Genomic DNA, 12,523 nt, shown 5'->3' with positions numbered 1-12,523 from the left:
AGGAGGATTTATCAGGTAGACCCCTCGCCAGACCACAGTGGGTGAGATCAGCTCATGTGGGGGGGGTCCCAGGGCCGCCACACTCCCCCAGGATTATGTGTGCAGCTTTAGTAGGGTCAGTTTCTCTCCTCAATGATTTTTCACTGTTGTTTTCGTTCCTGCTTGTAGGCCCGAACCTGGGGGTTGTAGGTCAAGTCATGGTCGTTGCCCTATCCTTTCCTCCACTTGCTGCTATATAGGTCCTTTACCCTTAGGGCCCCAACGGGTCACCGCATGGCTCTACACTATGAAGGCTGTGAAGGTTTTACAACTGATTCTACAGAGCCGGGGAGTTGGTGCTCAAATTTCTCTTTTAGCTCTGGATTGCTCCCCCGATACTGCCCAGTTGTCCAGCTCTACCTCGGCTTGTCCCCTCGATTTCTGCCTGTTTTGTGCTCTACTCACACTGAAGTGTAAGGTGCTGCCACAGTATCAGAGATTGAATATGAAGTGATCAGGTAGAGGGCCCACTCCGCAAAAGTTCATGGACGCGGCTCGCTCTAGGTGTCACTCTACTGTTTCGCCCTTTGCTATCGGACCTCCCCACCTGGTCCGAGGGCTGTGATTAGTTGTGTGCGGAGCCTCTGCTTCCCATGTCCAAAGCTGTTCACACCCCGGGGTGGCTGGCAGTCTGCATTTTGTGTCCTCGATCGCCGCGCACGACGGCCCAGCCGGGGTCTCTCCCCACACCACCCGCAGTTGAGTCACTCTGCCGTCTGTCTGGAGGGTCCGGGTGCGGCGTGTCGATGTGGGCTTCCGGCTGTATCTACCAACGCGAGGTCCCAAGTCTTTGGGCCTGACTGGATTGTACTTGGTCTGGGGAAGTACTTTGCTTTCCCCCGGCAGTTGAATTAACAGAGTCGCACAGCTACTGCACGGCCTGGTCAATCACGCAAGTCCGCGGCTTGCTGTTGGTTCTGTGCCCCAGTGTGGGGCGCAGTATTCCTGTATCATCTGGGAAGGTGAAATCGTTGTCGGTCACTTCTCCGGCTGCCTGTCGTCTTGGGCTGCGATCTCTACTGGCAGATTTGGATTTGCTAGGCGGATTAATTATCAGCAGGCACTAGATGCAAGCGGAGCTGCTCTAACTTGTGTCCATCTTTGCCGGCGCGTGGCCACGCCCCATCGAGCGATGGCCATATTTAAAGATTTCTCAGCGGGCACTGTGGCACTGACAAAGTACAACAAAATTACATTGAGCCATAGTTAGAGGCCCAAAACCCTCAATATAGCTGGGGCGGCCATGTTTTTGAATTGCAGTATGTTATCTATGAAGAATTACAAAGTAGGATTGAACTGGAGATGTGCTTTCATTAGGGTTTGGTTTCAGCTGCTCAACTGATGACTGATACTGAGAATGAAGAGCCAAAGGGTAAAACTGTAGCTTCCACTTCAGTTCGTTGCAGCGCTGGACTGACTGCCAGAGACTCGCGACTGGTTCTCTTACCTCTTTACTGCTGGCTGATAGCAATGCACAAACCAACAACAAAGATAACTACTCAAACACACTGTGGTTGAGCGAGGTGGTTGCTGTCAGGCTGTGCCATCTGCAAGGTCATGCATTGGGTTTGCTTCAAGTAGTGCCCAACACTGTATGGCTGCCTAGGGCAGTTCGTTTAGAAACAGGGACTGAACAGTTCCATAACTGAAACAATCAAACACATTTTTGCCATTGAGGGCTGCTTAGGTCACAGTGTTGTGGTGGCTATTAGAACAAGACTGCAGCAGCTTTGTGGTGGGGGATGCAGTCTACTCATTCTGTTATGGGTCAAATGCAGAGGAGTACAGAAGAGAGACATGGACCTTAAAACAAGGGAAGAGACATACACCACCAAAGTGAACGTCACTGAATTAGTGTCCATACATGACTGATCAGAGACTCCTCGGTGTATGCTGACTTTCTTGACGCAATAGTAGAATATTGGCTCGCAACCAGCTACAGTTTGGAGATGACAACCACAGTAGAACTCAGGAGCTATGCATGCAAAAAGTGGCAGTGAATAAGCCACAGCGGTTTACATTGGCATCACTGAGATATTGCCACTGTAAACAGTGTGCAATGTGACTCTAGTGCCCTTTCTCTGAGGTGAAGCCTCAGGCATCCTGTGATTTTACAGTGGTGAAGGTGATCCAGCGGTTCACCAACAACTACCATATACTCACCTGGGCCCATAAACTCACAAGTGGTAAAAATTGCTGGTTGGTTAAGGGGGTTTCCATTTAATTTTCACAAACTGTTTAGGATTAGTTTATTCAAAACTCTCATTCATCACTTAACTAACCCTTCACAAATCAACAAGTTCTTTCCTCTGGTCAAAGGACCATTGGTTGAACTAGTTGATGATGCTAATTAACATAATTTTAACTTTTACTCTATAAGTAAATACCCACAGACTCAGGAAGTTTTATAAATCTTTATCTAAATTAAATGTATGTTAACCATTCCAAAATACAGTGCAGTCACCGTCATTCATAGGAGAGAAAATTCAATTCATAAACACCAAGAATATACTTCGGACTCATACAATAATCAATGCTCAGAAAAGGAGAGGACAGAGAGAAAAGGACATCAACAAATAACAAGAAATTATATTTACTGAGGATGGTGTGAAAGAAAGATTACCGCCTTGTATACCACCCACCTCTACTCTATTCCCCTTTACTTATTAATAGTTCCCCACATTAGCATTAGTAAAATAGCTTGCTTTTGTTACAAGTAAGCAGATTCCATGCACACGAGTCTTCAAGACATCATCTTAGTGTCTTCTGCTCATGCGCCAGAATTTCCCTTCAAGCATTAATATCTCATACTATGTAGATGCAGTTGACGCATGCGCACAACAGTTCCCCGTTTAAAGCAGTATTAGCCGTCTTCATTGTTATCCGCATTAGTACACACATACGCAGTGCATGTGAATTAAAAATGTCTAGATTGTGTAAAAAATATAAAAAATTATTAGTTAGCCAATCAGACATGGAGAAAAACGAAATGTGGGATACAAAAACTTAATAAATTTTTCAGCTACATCCCTAGGCGTAAGGTCAACATGTTTCTGCCTGTGTGTAATGATTAATCAGGCATTCATCAGGACCAGAATAAAGTGAACCTCGGCGGTATGGGCGCGCTAAGGCCCACCCTAACCAGAGGTTATAAGTGTGAAAAATGTTAAAAAACTTTATTTGTCAAGTAATCCTCGTGTTGAGAGGAACCGAGTTTACAATAGAGTGTAATCACTTATCACGCCATGGGTCTTGGGAGGTGGGTGGTGGCAAAATGGCACACCGCCTTCGCTGCCAGGCACCCGCTCAGTACCTGTGTTGTTCCTCTAGTGACTGGACCCAACTTTCACTATCACAATTCATACAATACCAGCTCAGCAGTAATTCTGGCATTGAAGCACACCAGGGTGGCATTCGTCCTCTCCTGGTGGGGCCCGATGATAAAGCATGTCACCAACTAGGTTGGTGAGTGAGGGCTTTCGAAAGAACCTAGTTGGATTCTGCATGCATGCTCTTCTTTTCAGAAAGGCACACTCTTTCGTTGTTTTGATTATATTACCTGGGGGACTAAGAGTGCTCCTTAGCTAATTTCCCTTCCTCTCTCATTGTTTCCTTTCCATCACAAAATTACCCATCCCTTCCCAGATGCCAACTTTAGCATATCTTAGCTTCTTTCCCTTCTCTCTGATTTTTGTCAGTTTCTCCTTCTCTTTTCAAATTTTTCATCTTTTTATATAGCTTTCCTTTTATTTCTTCCAGCTGAATTTCTTCGTATTCCTTCTTACGTTTTCTTCCTTTCCCTTCTTTTACTAAATGTATTCTTCTTTTTCCCTAGCTCTACAACACTTGCATGTAATCATCATTATCAATACTATTGTCATTATCACAACTACTGGTAATATTAGTCGACCTAGAAAACTCTTCCCAAAATCAGTAAACCATTTCCATATCGATGTAATGCTCTTTGTTAGTCTTACTCAAGCACCGCAAACCTCCAGTTGGGTAAAATCTTTATGAATTCTTGTAATATTTTCAATATACCCTTTAATTTCCTGACTTTTATCAGGAATGTAAGTGCAGCAATGTTGACTTTTCAACATACGACAGACCCCACCCTCTTTTGCCAATAAAATATCAAGTGGAAGAGGATTTTGTAAAACCATAGAACTTATCACAACCATTTCTGTATTAATCATCAAGAAACCTTCAGCCGTGTCTGTAGAAAGACGATCAACTATTGTTGAAAATTTGTAAATTTTACGTACATTTAGAATGACTTCAACTGAGGGTATCAATGCACTAAATATATCACCTACAATTTCAGCAAAACAAGCTCTTCTTATTCGTGTTAGTCCATTAGATATTTCATTGATTCCATTGATTCTGTTCACATGGTAAATTTGTGGAAATACAATTCCAAAATAACAACTACCATACCATCTTGCAGTTAACCTATAACAGGTATTATTTCCGCACACATAATAAACTCTTGGAAGTACAGTATCAGTTCCCCCTTTTAGTACCCATCCTCATAAAATTAGGAAGTTGTGTTCACATTCACTGGAACCCATGAAAATGTTATTAGAATCTGTCTTTAACCTATGAAGGCAGAATTTTCCCCTTTTTACAAAGTCTAGGGACATTGCAGCATGAGCCTCGCCCTTTGCATACATTCCCTCTTTCTCAGACCATGAAGGTACATGAGATTTCTGTTCAGCAGCTTTCTTTGTTAAATTCTGTCTTCTTTCTACTAATAAATACAAAAGGTCTTTTTCTTCTTCACGTAATATGCATGTTAGGTTATCCTTGTGTGCCTGTGCTATATCTATTAAACTCATTGTTAAGAAATATTCACCCATAAACTGTGCATCTTCACTAGTAAGTACTGGATTCATATTCTTTCTAATAGATAGTACAGAAAATACTACATCTAAATTTGAATAAAAATACTGAAGTTTTCCGGTTACATAAAATAAACTTTATAAAACACTACATGATACATCATATGTTAAAGGTATATGGTGATAGGTCACCCCTTCTGACACAGATGAGGGTAACTTCATACATACATAACATTCACTAATCTCCATTTTATTAACATACTGAAATAACAATTTAGTAAACACATTTAAAGACAAATCATTGTCTGATTCATTATGATGATAGTTTATCTCATCTTCTACCCCTATTTCTATTTTAATTCCCTTTATTCTACTTTCTCATTAGTAGTTGTATTATTTTTGTTACTTTTTTCCATTAATAAAGGTAATCCCATTGTTAAAAATAACTACACTAATACTACTAATAGATTACTACATAGGGCAAACCTAAGACATTTTCATTTAATACTTTGTTTCGGTTGTGCAGCAACTTCAACTTCTGCCATTTTAATCTGAGAACATTTCTTTTCTGTTTTCTTTCTTTATTCACAATTCACTCTCATTTATTTCTAAGGTGGTCTTAATCTGCTGTCATAAATCTGTGCAACATGAACTTCCTCTGATTCCTCACGTAAATCTAAATTTTCTAATTCTTCTAATATTACATGGGTACACTCAGGGGCCTTGTATTTTCCGTTCAGACTTCTCAACCTTGGGCTTCCTCGTGTGAGTTCTACTGCTGGCTGATTACCTAGTTTGATTTGAAACTTCATTTACTTGCTCTGGTTTCTCCCCTGATTTTCTAAGGTAGTATCTTAATCTTGTCACTCCACGTGGCCAATTATTTCCTTTTCTGACTCTTTTGACCTGAATTGCACTTTCACCTTCTGTGTCGTTTTCTAAAGTTCTTTTATTTTCAATATGTCTGGGCACAATCTGTTCTTGTTCTTCTACCCTTATTAATTGTCCTTGGTCTGTGTTTTCTGTATTTTGTTCTTCTTCCACTTGTTCTTGTACTTGTTCTTCTACATCTAACTGGTCCTGTTCAGATATTTCTATAGTTTGTTCTTGTTCTTCCTGAACCTGTTCTTCTACCCCTGTCTGATCCTGTTCAGGTCTTATTTCAATGTTCTCTTCTTCCGCCTCAACTTGTTCTTTTTCTCCTTCCTGTCCCTGCTCAGGATTCTCAATAGCTTTATTTATTTCTTCCTGAGTATGTTCTTCTTTCCTTGTCTTTTCCTTTCTACTTTCCTGTCTCTCTAGATTATTTCTTCTTCTTGTTTTGATAACAACTTCAGGTATTTCAGTCACTGGTATCCATCTTCTTGACTTGTACTTGGTTGTTCATCATCTATTTGTCTTTTCAGAATCTGTCACCTTTGATTCTTCGACTTCACAGCCTTCAGCTTCTGGTGTCTCAGCTGATACGGTCAGTTGCCGCTCTTGTTCTTCAGATGGGCTCGGAACACTGACTCTAGGATTCATTCACCAGGTCTGGCTGCCTTGCAACTGCATCTTCCCCTACCTGATGAGTGACAGAAGGCACCATTTCAGCCAATCCTTTGCCAATACCAGATCATCAGTTATATTCATCAATTTAAATGCTTGTCTCATTGCCCTTCCCATGAGCACTTAATGAGGGCTTAAGCCTGTTTTCCTGTCAGGAATGCTTCTGAGACCCATCAATACAAGAGGCAACACATCTGGTCAATTTAGCACAGTGCAGTTTTTGTTCAATGTCAAATGCAGCACAGATTAATCAAATTATCTCATTATTGAAATAAGGTCCTCTATCTTATTTCAAAGGAACTGGAAAACTGAAACGAGGTATCAACTCCCTCAACAATAATTTAGCAACTATGAGACTGTCATTTCTTCTCGTGGGGTATGCCTCTACCAATCTCAAGAACAGACACACTATGACATGTACATACTTCAATCCGTTGCATGGAGGCAACTCAATGAAGTCTATTTGCAGTCTGGTGACTGGCCCTTCTGCTTTTACAATTTTTCCCCAACTGACTACTGTCTTCTTGCATGGATTTTGCTGCTGACAGATCAAGCATCTTTGGAAAAGGCTCTCTGCATCTACATTAAACTTCGGATTATACCAACTCTGTCTGAAGAGTCTGATCATTGAGTCCCTGCCAATATGTGTTGTCCCATGGTATACTCTTGCCATTTGAGAGAGTAAGCAATCTGGCATGACTGGTCTGCCATCTAAGTACCCCCACACTTCAACTTCTGTCCTTTTTGTATAACCTGACTTTATCCAGATTTCCTTTTCCTTAACTTCTTCCTGCAACTGTCTAACCTCATCCCATGTTTCTGGAACTGAGAAGAACATAAGTTGGCAGCTGGTTTCACCCGTTTCCACTTTTCTGTTAATTGCCATTGTATTTTTCGCACAATATTGAGCAATTTGGTCGGCATATCTATTGCCCGTCGTCACATAGTAATTTCCTGACTGGTGTGCAGCACATTTGACCACTGCTATTTCTTTTGGCAATTGTAATGCTTCCAACAAATCTTTTAAATTTGTACTATTTCTGATAGGAGATCCTGAGGAATTCAGAAATCCCCTCTGCATCCAGAGCTGGCCAAAGTCGTGCAAAACCCTGAAACCATATTGACTATCCATAAATATGGTTACTCTCCAATTTTTCCCAATTTTGTATGTCTTTGTTAAGGCCACCAATTCGGCTACTTGTGCAGACTTGACTCCCAGTAAACAGGCTGCTTCAATGACTCCTGAATTTTTGCATACAGCATATGCAGCACTTAGCCCTCCTTCTTCCGTTCTCAGACATGACCCATCCATGAACAATTCATAATCAGATTCCTTCAAGGGGGTTTCTTTTATATCTGGATGGGGCTTAGTACATAATTCAGTCACATCCAAACAACATGGATCTGGCAATAATGTGGCAGGATTCATTAATATACATCTTATCACTGTCACATTCTCAGCTCCCAAAATCAGTCTTTCATACTTACTTTTTCCAACTAGGTGCTGTGTACGCGTTCTTGTCAACAGAATCTCAACTGAGTGTGGAACATATACCTTTACAGGATGTCCCATCACAATTGACTCACTCTGCTCCGGACTCATACAAGTAGCAGCTACTGCTTTTAAGCAGTCAGGTAAGGCTGAAGCCACTGGATCCAAGGTGGCAGAGAAATACACCACTGGACATCGGCTCAATCCATGTCTCTGTGTTAAAACTGAAAGCGCACTATTCTTTCTCTCACAAAAAAACAGCGCAAATTCTTTTGAATAATCAGGCATGCCTAAGGCAGGGGCCTCACACAAACAATTTCGCAATTTCACAAATGCTTCCAAACATTCGTCATTCCACTCAATTGGATCTTTCGCTCATTTCCAAGTCAATTGTATCAATGGTTTCGCTAGCAGGGTGAAGCTATTTATTCACTGTCTATAATACCCAACCACTCCCGGAAACATTCTCATCTCTTTCTGTTTCTGAGGTAGTTACATTTGTTTTATTATTTTTATTCTTTCCTGTGCCACTTTTCTAACTCTTCTTTCTATTTTATGCCCTAAATATCTAACTTCTTGTTGACAAAACTGCAATTTCTCTGGAGACACCTTGTGTCCTCCTTCGGCCAAATAGTTCAGGTATGCAACTGTGTCATTGACACAATCGTCTTGTGTCTTTGATGCCACCAATAGGTCATCAATGTACTGAACCAAAACTGATTTACCAGGCATTACTAATGACTCTAGACACTTTTTCAGGATTTGATTGAAAATTGAGGGACTCTCTGTGTACCCTTGAGGAACCCAGCACCATGCCAAAACAAGATGTTCAAACCAGAAGGTGAAAATATATTGGCTTTCTGGGTGTAAAGGAATGGAAAAGAATGCCTGTCACTGTAAACCAACATGCATTCCAGGGTATTTGATAAAGTATCACTGCTGGATATGGCACCACTGTGCAAAAAGGCACTACAATTCTGTTTATTTTCTGCAAATCCTGCACTATCCTGTGCTTTCCACTAGGCTTTTTGAGTCCCATGATTGGCGAATTACAAGGACTGCTCATTATTTCTTTCAAAATTCCTTGTTTAATCATTTGATCAATTACCGGTGCAACTCCTGCTTTTACTTCTGGACTTATTTTGTACTGGTAGGTGTTTGGATAAACTGCACCTTCTTTTACCACCATTTTCACGGGTCGACATTCGCCATTAGCCCTACATCCTTTCCTGTAAAAGCCCACACCTCTGGATTTACGGTGTCTCTCAATTCTTCTAGTAATTCACTTTCAGTTACTAATAAAAACATTTCAGCCATTTCTGTACCTTGCTTAGCTAACATCATATTCTAAACAACATCCTCATCAGGTGTTTTGAAAGCAACACCATCAGGCATACAGTAAATTGTACAGTTCATCTTGCACAGTAGGCCTCTTCCTACCAAATTAACTGGGCTTGAGTCACAAACTACAAACCGATGCATGTCTTTAAAATTTACAATATGCACTTCTATTGGTTTTGTAACTGGGCTGGGATTCTAATCTGTTTATTTGATACTCCTACAACTCGGATAGTCTCTCCCGAGAGCGGTAGGTTTGGGATGTCTTCTGTTCTCACAGTAGACCGGGTAGCACCAGTGTCCAATAGAAAAGTGATGTCACTACCTTCAACTTTCCCATCAATAAATGGACCTGTCTGATCTTCCGGCAAGGATCCCCCAAGCACACACTCCTCTTCCTTCCCCCTCATGCACCGTCATTGCACATAGACCGATTCATCATCATTCTGCAAAATATACTGTGAAACCACAGGTTTATTCTTACCAATTTCTCCTTGAAATCCGGTGTTCGCACTGTATTTTTGAATGTTCACATGGTTTGGCATAGGAGATTGTGGCACCTGATACTGTGGAGTAACTACCTGCTGCTGCTGATTCTGTTTTATAACCACTTCATTCTGCATCTGCGGATTTAAATTTTGATTTGGCCCATTATTATTCTGGACATTTTTACACTCGTTCTTCCAATGTCCAAGCTTTCCGCACGCATGACAAGGACATTTCTTCTTTGTTTCCTCTCTATTCATCTGTCCTCGTCCGTTATCACCACTCGACATTTGTTCACCTTGATTCTAATCTATCATCTCATTATTAGTGTGGGAAATTAATGTTGCTTCCTGCTGCTCTGCCAATTTTACCTGTGCCCACATCATTTTCTCTTTTAGCTTTCTATGTTTTGCCTCAATGTCGTCAACACAATACTTTGCATATTTCAATATTTTGTCTATTGTCTTGCTTTGCCAGCACAACATGTGCTGTTGAATCATCTGACTAATCTCTGGTTTCAGACCATACACAAACCGATATACAAAATGTCCCATATCCTTATCACCAATGTTCTCAAATCCACTGCTTGAAGACCTGTAACAACCTTCCATAGTACGTATGTACAAACTCTTTTTGATCTTGAGTTGTTCTATCTATCTTAACCCAACCAGTCTCTTTGGGTGGGATTTTCCCTTTCAAGAAAATAATTACTTGGTGATACTTTTTCATCTCTGATGGCGCTCCTGTTTTGGAATCCAACAGATATTCCTCATTTGGCCAATCAACTCTAATCTTACATTCTGTCCATAAATCAGTTGGTACCACAATATTGAATAAACCATCTAAATCCTTCACCAAAACCATTGGAACTTTCACAAATCTTTCCACCTGTTTGTACCATTCAACTGTTTTTTTCTCTCAACCTAGCCTTGCAAAATCATTCATAAATGACAAAATATCCTGTCTACTCCAAGGAACATGAATATATCCACCACCAGGAACTTCTCTCTTTGGACATATCCTCGCAACCTTATCAGTTTCTCTCACTGGAAATGCAGATAACACTTCTTTCACTTGTACCACCTCTTTCTTTCTTGTCCACCTAATCCTCCATTAGACAATGTTTCCCCACTTTCGCAAAATATTCATCAACTCTTTTATCTGTAATCTTTTACCAGAAACATTCATACTTTCTTAATCCTTTTCGGTAAATCCACTCAATGTGGTAATTTCGATTTTCCTATATCTATTCCAATCTCTGAGGCTACTTCTGCTAATTTCTCATGAAATACTTTTGCTCTCCAGGTTATGCTCTTGCATAAAAATAGCAACTCTTCATCATCGTAGATGTTCAATCTTTCTGTACTCACATTACCAGCTATAATTTCCTCCAAATCCACTTTCAATCTGCTGATGTCTAGGATCTTTGATTGTGAGCTTTGTTTTTCTGTTCCCTGTGCCCATCTCTATAAATCTTCAGGAGTAACCGTTGTTGAACCTCCTGTTCTTGTAGGGACCACGGACCCTTTTTCTTTCAAAATCTCAGGTAAAACCCTTTTTGGGGTTTCTGCTAAAGGTACCATTATTGGGAGATCCATTAATGAAATGACTGAATCACTCTCACTGGCCTGATCACCGGACAGCACTACTTCCTTTCTGGGATTACTCAAAGGAATTGTCATAGCTTGAGGTTTCGGGCAAACTTTTTTATCTCCATATAATGGGATAACAGGGCCAATAGTTACTGGTACTGTCAAGGCTTCGGCATTTAAATTTAATTGGCTTAGTTTCTGAACTAATCCTTCCCTAGTTTTATTTAAGGCTTCTCTCTCATTATCTTGCAACACCCTATTAGCTGATGTATCATGTAAAATCTCTGGAATTAAGGGCGTGCTTATCACCGGTGCACTGGGGGTAACCCTACTAGGTTCTTCTTGGTACGGCGGAGGGTTCTTAATAAAATATCCTCCAACAATTTATCATCTGATTCTCCATATCCTGACAAATTCATGTGTTTCGTTTACTCCTTACAGCAGCTTCTGGACTGCTTTTCAGCCATTAATACTGGATATAAACCTTCTGATACCGTAACTTTTCTCCATTGTTTCATCTGATCCTCATGTGATTCTTATGGATATCCAGGGAAAAATCCTCTAAATCTCTTTCCACCTCTGAATTTCCCTCGTTCAAATGCCTCAGCTTCCCATTCTTTCAAAGCCTCATACTGAGCCAACATAGGTCATGGCTCTAAATCAGTCATTCTGATTCTCAAGTTCTGAAGAAATCTCCCATTAAACGTACCATGTTCGGGGAAAGCTAGAACACCATCTCCTTTGGTATACTCTATCCAATTCTCCAACCATACACAGGTATGATATCCTCTTTCCATCATCGTAAATGAAGCAGGTGTCTTTGGTGGCGGAATAAGTATTCCCTCTCTAGTCAACACAGGCTTATTTGTTAGTAAGTTAAATGAGTGGATTGCATCCAAGCAAGCAAGTCTCTTTTCCACAAAACCTTGCTTCATCAAAGGGACCACACCCATTGCAATGCCCACCAAGGTTGCTGGACTGAGGGATACAGATACTGCTACAAGTACCTACAGAAATTGTGAAGACCGAATGTTGAACGTACCTCATTTCATCTCCCCAACTTTTTTGACTTGTATCATTTGGAAATAAAAAGAGTGAAAACTACGTTGGATCTACTTTGCGAGGATAAAAATACTTTATAAGGAGATGTATAGCGTGTCTAACATTGTCCACTGCCTAAGAGTTTT

Source organism: Lissotriton helveticus, chromosome 4_1 (genome assembly GCF_964261635.1).
Source record: "Lissotriton helveticus chromosome 4_1, aLisHel1.1, whole genome shotgun sequence".
Lineage (NCBI taxonomy): Eukaryota > Metazoa > Chordata > Amphibia > Caudata > Salamandridae > Lissotriton > Lissotriton helveticus.
Note: the sequence above shows the minus strand (reverse complement) of the source record.